The sequence below is a fragment of the Amphibalanus amphitrite genome, unplaced genomic scaffold, assembly GCF_019059575.1.
Source record: "Amphibalanus amphitrite isolate SeventyFive unplaced genomic scaffold, NRLGWU_Aamphi_draft 000090F_arrow, whole genome shotgun sequence".
In the NCBI taxonomy this organism is placed as follows: domain Eukaryota; kingdom Metazoa; phylum Arthropoda; class Thecostraca; order Balanomorpha; family Balanidae; genus Amphibalanus; species Amphibalanus amphitrite.
Window position 1 is genome coordinate 439808 of NW_024881586.1, and position 11781 is coordinate 451588.

General features: G+C 45.8%; 1 protein-coding gene across 1 annotated transcript in view; it reads right to left on the reverse strand.

Annotated features, from left to right (window-relative positions):
* LOC122380052 (FAD-dependent oxidoreductase domain-containing protein 2-like) overlaps positions 1-10336 on the reverse strand; it is a 43694-nt gene extending 33358 nt beyond the window's left edge. The window contains exon 1 of the mRNA XM_043362825.1: positions 10235-10336. The gene's annotated coding sequence lies outside the window, so the exon portion shown is untranslated. The remainder of the gene's footprint in view (positions 1-10234) is intronic.
* Positions 10337-11781: the final 1445 nt, after the last annotated feature.

Below are 11781 nucleotides of genomic sequence, written 5' to 3' on the forward strand. Positions count from 1 at the left end.
GCTGCCAGCGACGAAATTGGCTCAGAAAGAAAACCCGCGCCCGAGAGAAACTCCCATGGGAAACTGATAGTGCTGCAGAGGTGGTGCGATGGGGAACATAACACGCTGAAGGTAATGAGCAGCCAGAAAAGTGTGCACTGCCGTCAGCTTGGCAAAGGTGACGGCAGCACAGCTTGGCAATCTATCATCCTCTCGTCTTTTCCCCTTTATCTTTCTTTCCTCCATCGTCTTGAATCTCTGTTTCTCTCTCCATCCCTCCCTCCCTCCCTCTCTCTCTTTCTCTCTCTCTCTCTTACTCTCTCTCTCTCTCTCTCTCTCTCTCTCTCTCTCTCTCTCTCTCTCCCTCTCTCTCAATTTCCACTCTATCTCTTTTCCTATATCGCTCCCTCTAGCTTTCTTCTCTCTCTCTCGCTCTCTCTCTCTCGCTCTCTCTCTCCCTCTCTCTCCCTCTCGCGCTCTCTCTCTCTCCCTTTCCCTCCCTCCCTTTCCCTCTCCTCTCTCCCTCTCTCTCTCTCTCTCTCTCTCTCTCTCTCTCTCTCTCTCTCTCTCTCTCTCTCTCTCTCTCTCTCTCTCTTCTCATCTCACTCCCACACGGACGCCCCGACCCCAGTTCTACGTCACTGGCGGTAACCGGATGTGGATGCCTCCCGGGCCATCGAATTGAGTGCTCCAGGGGGGACGATGGGCGACTTTGATCCGTCAACCGTCCCGATACGCACAGACGATTGTTGGACCGGGAGGCGAGCGAATGGTCTTTGGGGGGGTGGAAAGCTCATTTTAGATTGAGGGATTTAACTGAAGAGCCGAGGGAGAGACGGTGAGTAAATATTGCTCCTCTCCTCATCTCCCGGAGTGAGCTCTAAGATAACCATTTTAGCTTTAAATGATTCTTAGCTTTTGTTGTTTTAAAGTACGCTTGCATTGCTCAATGCTCATGCAGCAACAGCGGCATTAGCAATAGAAGAAGAACACAATATGTAGACAGAGCCTAAAACAAATTAACTATATAACCAGCATGTGATTTTTTTTTACCGTAATTAGAGGACATGCAAACTTGATCCAGAGTATTTAAGTTGCCTTTCCTTTGCCTCAAAATCCTTTAAAAAACATAACAATTCTGCAATGGTTCATTTCATAACATCTTGCAGCCACTTACTGTAACAATGCAACACATCACATGCACAATTATTAACACTCGCAGTGGAAGGGTTGCGAGTACTAACGAGTACTAACGTAGGGGAGAGTGGGGTAATTTGGCCGCTTTTTTTAGAAAACGATATAACTCAAAATTGACGACACATTTCTGCATTTTCTCAACGCTGGCAGGTGTCATATTCATTTTACTTTACTGGAAAGTGAACTTGGAATGACAGAGTAATTACTTATATTGAAATTGTGACGTATTAGAAAGGTCTGCAAGGCGGTCAAATTGCCCCACTAGCAGGGTTATTTGGCCGGGGGTGTGGGGCAATTTGGCCGGTGTTAGTTTGCGGTCGGGATTTTCTTTTATATTGCGAGTCAGCTTCAGATTCAGCAATGATGTGTGTCCTATGACGCATTTGCCGCATTTTGGAGGTTGGCTCAGGGGTCACAGGGGTCAAAATAGCCAAATTAGCGGCTCTAGATGCGATCACAGTTTTTTACGAATAACTTGAAGTAATCAAGCTAGGTCAAAACTTCGAGTACCATCGTAATTCTCTCGTCAGTCCGCATCGAAAGATATATGTGTTGACCTTGAGAAGTCAAGGTCAAAGGTTGACCTCAGGTCACGTTGCATCAGGTCGCTTGACCTCAAGGTCACGTGATTTTAAGGTCATCATGCATATCATTCGATGCGCCTTGGCAAGCTGAACAGAATGAGACCATTTGTGCGGCTGTACCATTTTTATGTAAGGATTTATTAGCAAAAAACGTTTGGTAACCTTTAATGACGTCACATGCTCTTACAGTTGGCCAATCGAAAGTAAGGCATCAAAGTAGTCAAAGTTGGTCATGAATCATGTCAATTATGGTACAATTGACCATGAAAACTCGGCGCTCCAGCACAGTGACCATGAGTGCACCGGCCAAGTTGCCCCGCTAGTCCCGGCCAAATTACCCCATATTGCCATTCTGAAAATTTTTGTCGATAAAGTCATCACGGCTTTACGGAATTAGATAAAATTGCTCTTGGAACCGCTGAACACCCCCAAGAATGGCGCTATAAGGTCTGAATTCGTTTTTAGCCCAAATGCTACATGTTATACAACTTTGTAAACAGAAGTAAAAGTTACCATTTTCTAATGAAATTAACGTTTTATTAATTTTGAATAAAACTACGAGGGGCAAAGTTTTGACATTTGTCCTCCAGTTATTTCTACCCATGACAAATGAATACAGACTAGAGTTATTTCACTCACTTTTATTAGACATCGTACAGGTGGGGGCGGCCAATTTACACCACCGGCCAAATTACCCCACTCTCCCCTAACTAAGTTACGCCCAGTGGAAGGGGGGGCGGATGTCGCCCCCCTAAGATCTCAGCTCCCAACGATCATACCGAGGATAAAACAAGAGATAGCGCAATGGCGTAGAAGGCACCTAACGTTAATTGGAAAAATAACCGTTATTAAATCTCTTTTAGTCTCAAAACTAGTTCATTTATTGACATCACTACCAAACCTTGAGGAAGAGACCATTAAAGAGGTAGAGAACATACTATACCGCTTTCTGTGGAACAATGGCCCGGATAAAGTAAAACGTGCGCTAATAACAAAAGAATTTAGCGGGGGTGGCCTTAAAATGATAGATATTCGCTCCTTCATGACAAGTTTAAAAGTATCCTGGCTTAAAAGATTATACTGGGCACCTAAAGACGTTGGGTGGGCAATTATTGCACAGGATACAATTCCACCACTAGAAAACCTGGTCTGCTTCGGGTCAGTGAAATTAAGAATGGAGGCCAAAAAGGTAAAGAACAGGTTTTGGGAAGAAGTAATTCGCGGATGGTCGAGTTTCTGCACTGCATATAAACCTGACAACGATGAAATACTCGCGGACTTCATATGGTTTTCCGACAGCACAAAATACAAAAAGTCTATCGTTAAAGAATGGAACGAAAAAGGCCTTCGATTTATATCAGACCTGTTCAATCCTTTTGATGGCTCGCTACTGAGCAGAGAGCAGCTTGCAGCCACATATAAAATCAAAATGACATTTTTGTGCTATACCTCCATAATAAGAAGCCTGGCATTTGATACTTCCCCCAATGTAGCATGCATAGCTAAACACATATGGTATCCTATTCAACCTTTTAAAATCAAGCTTCTCTCACAAAACCTGCATCTTTCCAAAGTGGTATATAAAACCTTAGTAACAGGAATTAAAGTAAATCGCGATTCACACATATCTAAAATAAGTTGTAAGTGGATTCGAGATGTTGGTTCTATGCATAATGGAACTTTTTGCGATGTGCGATCGTCTACAAACAACACATATCTTCAAGCACTTCATTATCGAATTATTAACCGCATTGTTGCGACTAAAACTTTTCTCTGCCGAATCGGAAAAACAGAAACTGCTGCGTGCGACCTTTGTGGTAACGACGATACATTGTTTCACGCTCTGTATACATGCAACATAATTCAAAACTTTATACATAATTTAAAATCACATGTTCAAAGTCATTATAATATCAACTTAATAACAACACCTGAAAGCTGGATATTTCCTTGTCGTGACAAGGAAACAAACATTGAAATACTCATCAAATTGGTAGCAAAACACACAATAATGCGCTCCAAAAATAAGAACCGTCCCCCTAGTATCCCTTTGTTTACGTCCCTGCTCCGGGCAGAAGCCATGAAAGAAAAAAAGGCGGCTAAAAACTCTAGGCAATTTGAAAAATTCGAAAACAAATGGGGGAATGTTATAAATATTCTACAAAACATAGGCACCGATTGAAATGTGATGGCCGCCGCCGTCACCGCCGCCGTCGTCGCCATCCCGGTCGCTGCTGTCGGGGGGACCTGGGCTGCCCGCCCTCGCCGCCTCCGGAGAATGGCTGCCGCTGCCTGGCTGCTCGGCCTGCGCTGCCGTCGGCCGCGTTTCGGCTTCCTGCGTCGCCGCGGTGGCCGTGTTGGTGGCCGTTCCCTGGTGGAGCTGATCCGACTGCTGTGCGCTGATGTGCGTTCTGACATTTGTAACCGGGACGGACGCCGGCACCGATACCCGAGTGGTGTCATACCTGTCAGCTGACGCGCCGCGCGTCCGTCTCGCGGTGGGTGGGTGGGGCCCCCACCGTGGGGGAGGGGGCTGTCGACGAGATGAGCTGAACTCCGCTCTTAATGCGATGTTGCAATGCGTCGTGCGTCAACTCCGTGCTCCGTGCCCGCGCCCCGTGAGAGCCGGGCTGTGGAGGCCGCCGGCGGGCGGGCCGCGCTTTGGGCGCTACCGACGACGGGCCATATGTACGTAAATGTCTCCGCGGCCTCTGTATTCGGTTGGTGGTGGGTGACGACCGCTGGCATGCCGGAAGGGCTTGTGGTTCAGAATGGTGATAATGATCTAGTTGATATGCTATTTATGCAGTTTCATGTGCTCTTTACTGCATCTTTTGTGGGCGGATCGCGGAAGAGTGGAAGTGTGATGGATGACTGGACTGTGGCAGTAATGCTGTTTATTTGACAATAAATGCACTTAAAAAAAAAAAAAAAAAAAAAAAAAAAAAAAGATCTCAGCTCCCACTGGAGCTAGAAAAACGAAATTTGGAGGGTAGGTGGGGGCTATGGGGAACTCTGTTGTGTGTGAATTTCATGACCCTAGGTCAATATCTTCAAGGTCAAATGAGGTCAAATGTGGTCAAATCTGCCATATTAGCGACTTTTTTGCGTTTACACGCCGATAACTCAAAAAGTTACCGGCCGATTTTTTAAAATCTTTCACTATACGAAAGAACAAACATTTGTGAGTATGTATGGTGAATTTCTAGATAATCCAACAATAAATATGGCAGTTAGAAGCCTGCTAAGGGTAAGATGTCGCCGGCTGAAGCGGCATCGGCCGACGCGGGAAACGCGGCAATCACAATTTTGTGTTTACACACTCATAACTCAAGTTGTTACCGGCTGATTTTCAAAATTCTTTGACCATATGATTGCCTGTACATTTCTCAGTCTTCTCACCGAATTTGACGCGAATCTAATATGATCCGCGGTAAGGAGCGCGATGTAAAGACGGAACCGTCCCGCCCCGGCACAGTCTACAATTCAGGCGGCGCGTAACGACTAGCGCTGGCCGCCGCGCCGCGGCGCCGCCGCGGCGGCAGGATGTTTGACTTTACACCGCTATTACTAGAAAAGTTGTGAACCGATTTTCTTACTTTTTGCACGAGAAGATCTGCAATTCAATTCGGGACAGGTAGCCGAAATTTCACATTGATATTATGCTTGCGGCGCGAGTTATTGGCGAAAAACAGGAGGGGTGGGCGAAATCCGCCCCCCCTTCCACTGCGCGTGTTAACCCGCGCCGGGCCGGGGGGGGGGGTGTTTGAACACCCCCCCCCTGCGGTTTTTCGCAGATATTTCAAAAACGGAGGCGCGGAGCGCCGCCGTTTTTGGCACACCTGTTCGTGCATCTTTTCCGCACATGTTGTGAAAATTTCAGACCCAGGTCATCTTAGGTCAGGTCACCAGGTCACGCCAAGTGACCTCACCTCAGAAAAAATTAGAATGCTCGTCATAGCTACACCGATTGATCGATTGCCTTGAAACTTTCAGCGATTGATAAGAGCAACATTATCTATAAAATGTATATCTCGGAATTTCGATATCTGTGACCTAAGGTCAGGTCAATTTTGCGACCTCTCCATTATAAGTCAATGGGAGAAAATTGAAAAGCGTCTGTTTTGCACGAACGTTATTCTAGACACTCTGAAACATCGAGATGCAGGTAAAATGGACACACTGAACCGGAAAATGGCATTTGTGACCCCTCGTTATGTCCCCGAGGTCATCTCAGGTCACGAACAGAATCTAACAGTTTTTTCGCTAATAACTTCTGATAGAGACGTGCTAGAGCGCTGAAAACGCCTTAGATGTGTTCGGCTCGACGTTGCGGATTGACTGATATGCAACATGACCTTTTCCGGTCAGGTCATGACCTTGACCTGAGGTCAAATTTTCAAGTTGACCTTTCAAGGTCAAATTATAGTTCATTCGACGCGTCTCGACGAGAGGAACACGATGGTGGCAAAAGTAATGTCATGACTCTTTTGAGTCAAAAGTTATTGCCGAAATAACGTTTTTCGTAAAAACGGCTATTTTTGGAGTTTTTGCCCTCTGGAGGCTAAACCGTTGACCTGAGGTCAAATCTGAGAACATTACTCAGAAAGGTCTGTAAAAGGGCTATCGAATGCGCTTTTCCGCGGCGCTGTAGCTCTATCGGTTCCCGAGATAGCCGTTGGCAGTTTCCAAAATGTTTAAATAGTGGACATTTGACCTTTGGTGACCTCTGGTGACCTGACCTTTGACCTGACCCAAAAAATGACCGAAGTGTTTTCGTCCTTATTTTGGACGTTCTTTCCATTGCCGCTTACCGCGTGTCGCTACGTGGCCCAGGAGCCGAGTTAGAAGGGGGGTGTTCAGACACCCCCCCCCCCCGGCCCGGCGCGGAATCTCAGAGCACCGGCCCAGCGCGGGTTAACAAGCAAGAATGGTTGCAAACTTTTTCATTCTTTCATTTCATTTCATTTCATTCTTCTTGAATTGGGCTATTTACTCAGAAACATCAAGAACAGCCTATGCCACGCGGAGTCTGCATCAAATAGAACTCAGGCAAACATTTTCGTTGACGAAAATGCCTACCTCACATGAATATATTTTAGCAAGTCGTTTTAAAGCCAGATTACCAAGACATCCCATGCTTGACGTCATCGCAAACTGAAATACGACAAGGAAGTAGATATGCATACCGTATCAAACTGCCTGAGAAATTGACTCACGACCATCGAAACTTTTGATCCACCTGATCGCATGCAAATGATCGCAAACGAGTGCATCTACTCGAACCACGATCCAAAGTTAACTCCAATTTATCTGAATTTGGTACTATATGTGCACTGTGCAGGTTCTTCTGAACGGCTTCTATTGGAGGTGAGGGGTCCTGATCGAACCTTTCCCGCTATGCTATCGGTTGATTAGTGATGAAACAGCTTCGGCCAACTTCCGGGCGCGTCCTCCTGGCGGGGCGTGCGGGGGCGGTGGATGCGGGCGGTGGCCGGCGACGGGGCGGCGGTCGGGCGAACTTCTGACTGAGCGTATGTTCGAAGTATGAGAGATGATGAATGTGTTCAGGCGTGTACGTATATATGCATGTATGTGTATGTATGTACGTATGTGTATGTATGTAAGTATGCATGTATGTGTGTCTGCGCTAGTATTATACCTACATATTTCCGGTGCACTGCATCACGAGAGTTGGCACCGAGACTTAAGCCCTTTGGCTTTTGTGCCTCCTCTTATTTTACTATATATTATGCGTTTAATTTGTATTACCAATAAACAGTTGGATGGATGGATGGATTACAAAGACCAGCAACAAAGATAAGAAACGGTAACATGTCTCAACGAAGCAGCATAAAACATGAATGCTTGTTATATGACTTCACCATGAATGTATGTTAAACACTTCATTCTTCCTTCATGCGTCATTAACTGCAATAAAAAACACTATCCTAGTGCTATCCCATATAAACGTCGCCTTACACACCCACTTACGCGTGTTGGAAACCCACAAATTCCCATTAGCGGCTAACTTGGACCGCCACCCGTCCATTTAGCGTCCTTAGTGCTATATGTCCTCGTAAATGCCACGTGGCTCTCATAAGAGTTTCCGAAAATGGCCAACTTCCGGTGACAAACAGAGCAGCTGATTGCGTCTCAGCGCCACATTCCAAAAAGGTCGGCGGGACACATAGCGTCCTGTCAGCAGTCGAAGCATATGTGTAACTGTAGACAGTAGTGTACGAGCCAAGATATTTACATTGAGGCGACAATTTTATATATTATGTTTATAGTTTCGCAGAGCGACAATACTCCGAAGATTCGTGAATATCTTTCTCTTGAAATGATAATGGTCCTTTTTTGTTACAAAATCAAGCCTTTTTGTTGGGGAGGCTAGCTCAATGAGCACTACAGACGAAGGCAGAATTCTTTACAAGGTGATCATGCTTTTGGCAAAGAAAGCAGAAATACTACCACAAAAAAAATGATGACCGGGTCAGCACTTGAGATACCTACTCCTGTAATGACCTAAGGTTGCAATGAACATGTTTAGCGGAGTTCGGGCGGTGCAGACCTGATCTGCCACTTTCCGCTAACTCAGCCACACGACACCCACTCTCTGCTACCGAATATATCAGGTGGAGATCATAGGTCGACACGATATGCCCCATTAGGCGTGTGATTGGAACCCCTGTCAGGTCGCCCCAGATTGTTCCCAAAGCCATAGAAAGCTCAAGCCAATCGACTTTTGATCGGTCGAATGAGACTACCCGGAAAGCTAATCGTTCGGATTCTGCGTTGAAACTCTGTCGACTTCCATGGACAGCGGAATGTGGCATGGTTCCTGGATGGGTTTCCCAACGGTCTTCCAGCATGATGATGAAACGAAAGCCTCCATCTTCCTAGATTTTCGCAAGAGATTCCAATAACCGGGTACGGGAGCACAAAACCCTCATACAGGCTTACGTCGCACCGTTTCGAGGACCATTGCATTCCTTTTATTATGATGACATTTGCAAGGGTGGAATGCGGATTGAGTACACAACTGTGCTGCATTGGTGTTGCATTTTTACAAAGGGATGCTTATAACGATTATTCTTAACTTGTATGAAGCAAACCTGCCTAAAGTAATACGGTTTGCATCGAGTTGCTAAATCAGTCAGTGATTTCAATCATGACTTTTTATCACTTCTTCAATTTTTTTTTCACTAACCAGTTCAATGACAGCAAATGTAGTTTCAAACTGGACGTACATCCGATGAATTGGTAGCTAACTATCACACTAAACATCTCGTATGTACATATGTGGTGAAGTAACCCATTTGGACTTTTTTAGCTTCATCTAGCTGGTGACCCTGGCTGGTCAGTGCCTTTCGGAGGACGATCAACCAGACTCGCGCAGCTTTTAGCTCAGTCTATCAGTGAAACATTGGGTTAACCACAGAACCATGGCTCACAAACTGTGCAATCAAATTTATGTTCGATCATCGTGAAAGGTTTGCGGCATATGCTGCGCAGTTTTGCCGCTGTTGCAGTCAAATTATTGTGGACAGTAAACTGATGGTAAATCCATGGTCGACCGTCAGCGCCGGTACTAAATCCCAAACAAGCGAGGATGCTCTCACAGTTGATTGAAAATCTCATTGGAAAGCCTTCAAATAAAATTAACACATGCTCAAATATTCAAGGATTTAAAATCTGCGAAGATATATGTCAGTATTGGTGCGAAAACCAATTGGCAGTAGCTATTAGTATTCCACTGAAGCAGAAACCTTGTGTATTCCTTCAGAGCTGGTAATAATAGCGCAATTAAATAGATAAAAAAGAAAATGATGTAATAACGAATAATGCTACCAATATGTGCCTTTACCAGTATGTTTTTTATGGGTACAAATCAGATTCCGTTCCTACCTTTTCAAGAACGTAACGCCTAGTTATTCTGCCAAGATGAGGTGGATATAAACCCAGATACAATTGGATCTCTCCCGCCGCCCGGGTGACTTAGTAAATAGAGTTCCGTCTGTTCACTACTTGAAGTCTAATTTGATGACACGCCTGCAGACAACTTTACTAGCTGGTTACGCCTGTCGTTGGGTGCCGGCACGTTGCAGATTGCTAAATAAATTAGGAAGCAAACACACGCAAACAAACGAACATTTTCTGTATTAGTGATGTCGATTACGGAAAATGGTGATAACGATACAAAACCAAAGACGAACAACACTGATGAGAAAATATCGAAAGCGAACAAACTTTGCAAAATGAGAAAAATATCATCTTGTTACTAAATGAACAGCCTCTTTTACATTAGTTAGGATTCATAACACCAACAAAATACCAAATGCCAAATGCCTTGAAATACCAAATACCAAGTTAGCATCGATTAGGTATCGGTGTACCAAAAAGTTGGCATCCCTATACTGTATCACCCGCGGTTGTTGACCAACTCATGTCACGCTGTCAGGCTCGCTCACCGTGTGCTCGAGTAGACTGGTAGCCTGATCCCCCGCTGTCCCGCTGCACGACGGCTCCGTTCCGCTCTCCCCCGCTCATCCACCTCCTCTGAGCGGCGAGCCCACACTGGCGTGGAGTACGCGAGAGCGCTCGCCGGCGATCCAACCCCCTCCCCCCCCCCCAGACGCGTCGGCGTCGGTTCGATCGGCGCCGTCGGCCCCGCCGATGCCCTCCGGCTATCCGCTGCAATAAAGGAGCGGGGTTTGACGGTGACAGGCCGGGCGGGTCGGTCAGCGCGGCCCGGATTCCGCCGACAATTGGGGCCGCCGGCGGACTCGGCGGGTCAGCGGGGACCGGCGGTACTCATCACACCGGGAGCGGCGCAGGTGTTACGGGATTTGGACGGTCGGATAGTGGCTGCAGTTGAATTGGATCTCTGAATGGAAGTGGTGGTGACCATTCATGAGTTGGATCCGAATGTCGGGACATGAAGACATTTGTATGCTGGGTCCAGCAAGTGCAATTGGCATCTGGAGCTCGGAGTAACTGCATGATGATCGTTGGCGACTTTAAAATGTTCAAAAGTCTTGTCTTGGGTATTTTCGCAATTACTTTAGAAAGAATGAGTGTGCTTGAGCCAAGTAAAACATTCGTAGTATCAAAATAAATGATCCCAAAACGTAAGCAGCTGCCGCGGAAAGCTTTACCGAGTACTTTCAACTGAACAGCTTAGTGCTTAGGTACCCCATTAACCCGGCAGTTGCTGGGGTATTTCGCCACCCACCGTTGGCTGGGGGGGGGGGGCGTTAAACGTCCCCAGCCGATAACTCGAGAACCAATAGGCGCAGCGAAACGCACGAGGCGGCAAACGAAAGAACGCGACGAGACGCTTCAGATGAGTACTTTAAAGTTGAATTTTGAGGTCACAGGTCGGGTCAAGGTCAGGTCAAACACCTGAAATCGGGCTTTCAGTAGCATGGACTTCAGGACTTCGCAATGGGCGCCTCTCGTCATAAACTCTGTCAAAACGGTGCACAATCCATCATATAAGGCCTACAAGAGTGTCAGCTCCATGTAGGGGTCAGTCAAGCATAGGTCAGGGTCAAGGTCAGGTCAACCCGGTAGGCACATATCCTCGAAAATCAAAACTGATATTCGCAGCCTGTGACACATGTTTTATGGGTAATTTGGGGCGTAGAACACGATGGTGACATTCATTTTATCATATATGCACGTATTTGGCTTAAAAAGTTCAATTTAAGAAATGCATGAATCATGGTCGTGAAGTAGTCACGAGAAATTGTCAAGATTCAGTTCAAGATTTTGGAAAATGCGGAACGTTAATCAATAATCGAAGATAGCCATTTGATTGTTCATGGTATTGGCAGTCTAATGGCGTTTACGACATGTCTGTATGTCTATTCCGTGATTTTATATGATTTTTTGAACATATGCCGTTTTTGGTCGAAAACTCAGAAATCATGACGTCACTAAAACCTCGATATCTCAAAAAATTTTCCTACCGATTTTTTTTTTTAAATTTTGTCACAATAAACCTCAATCGGTT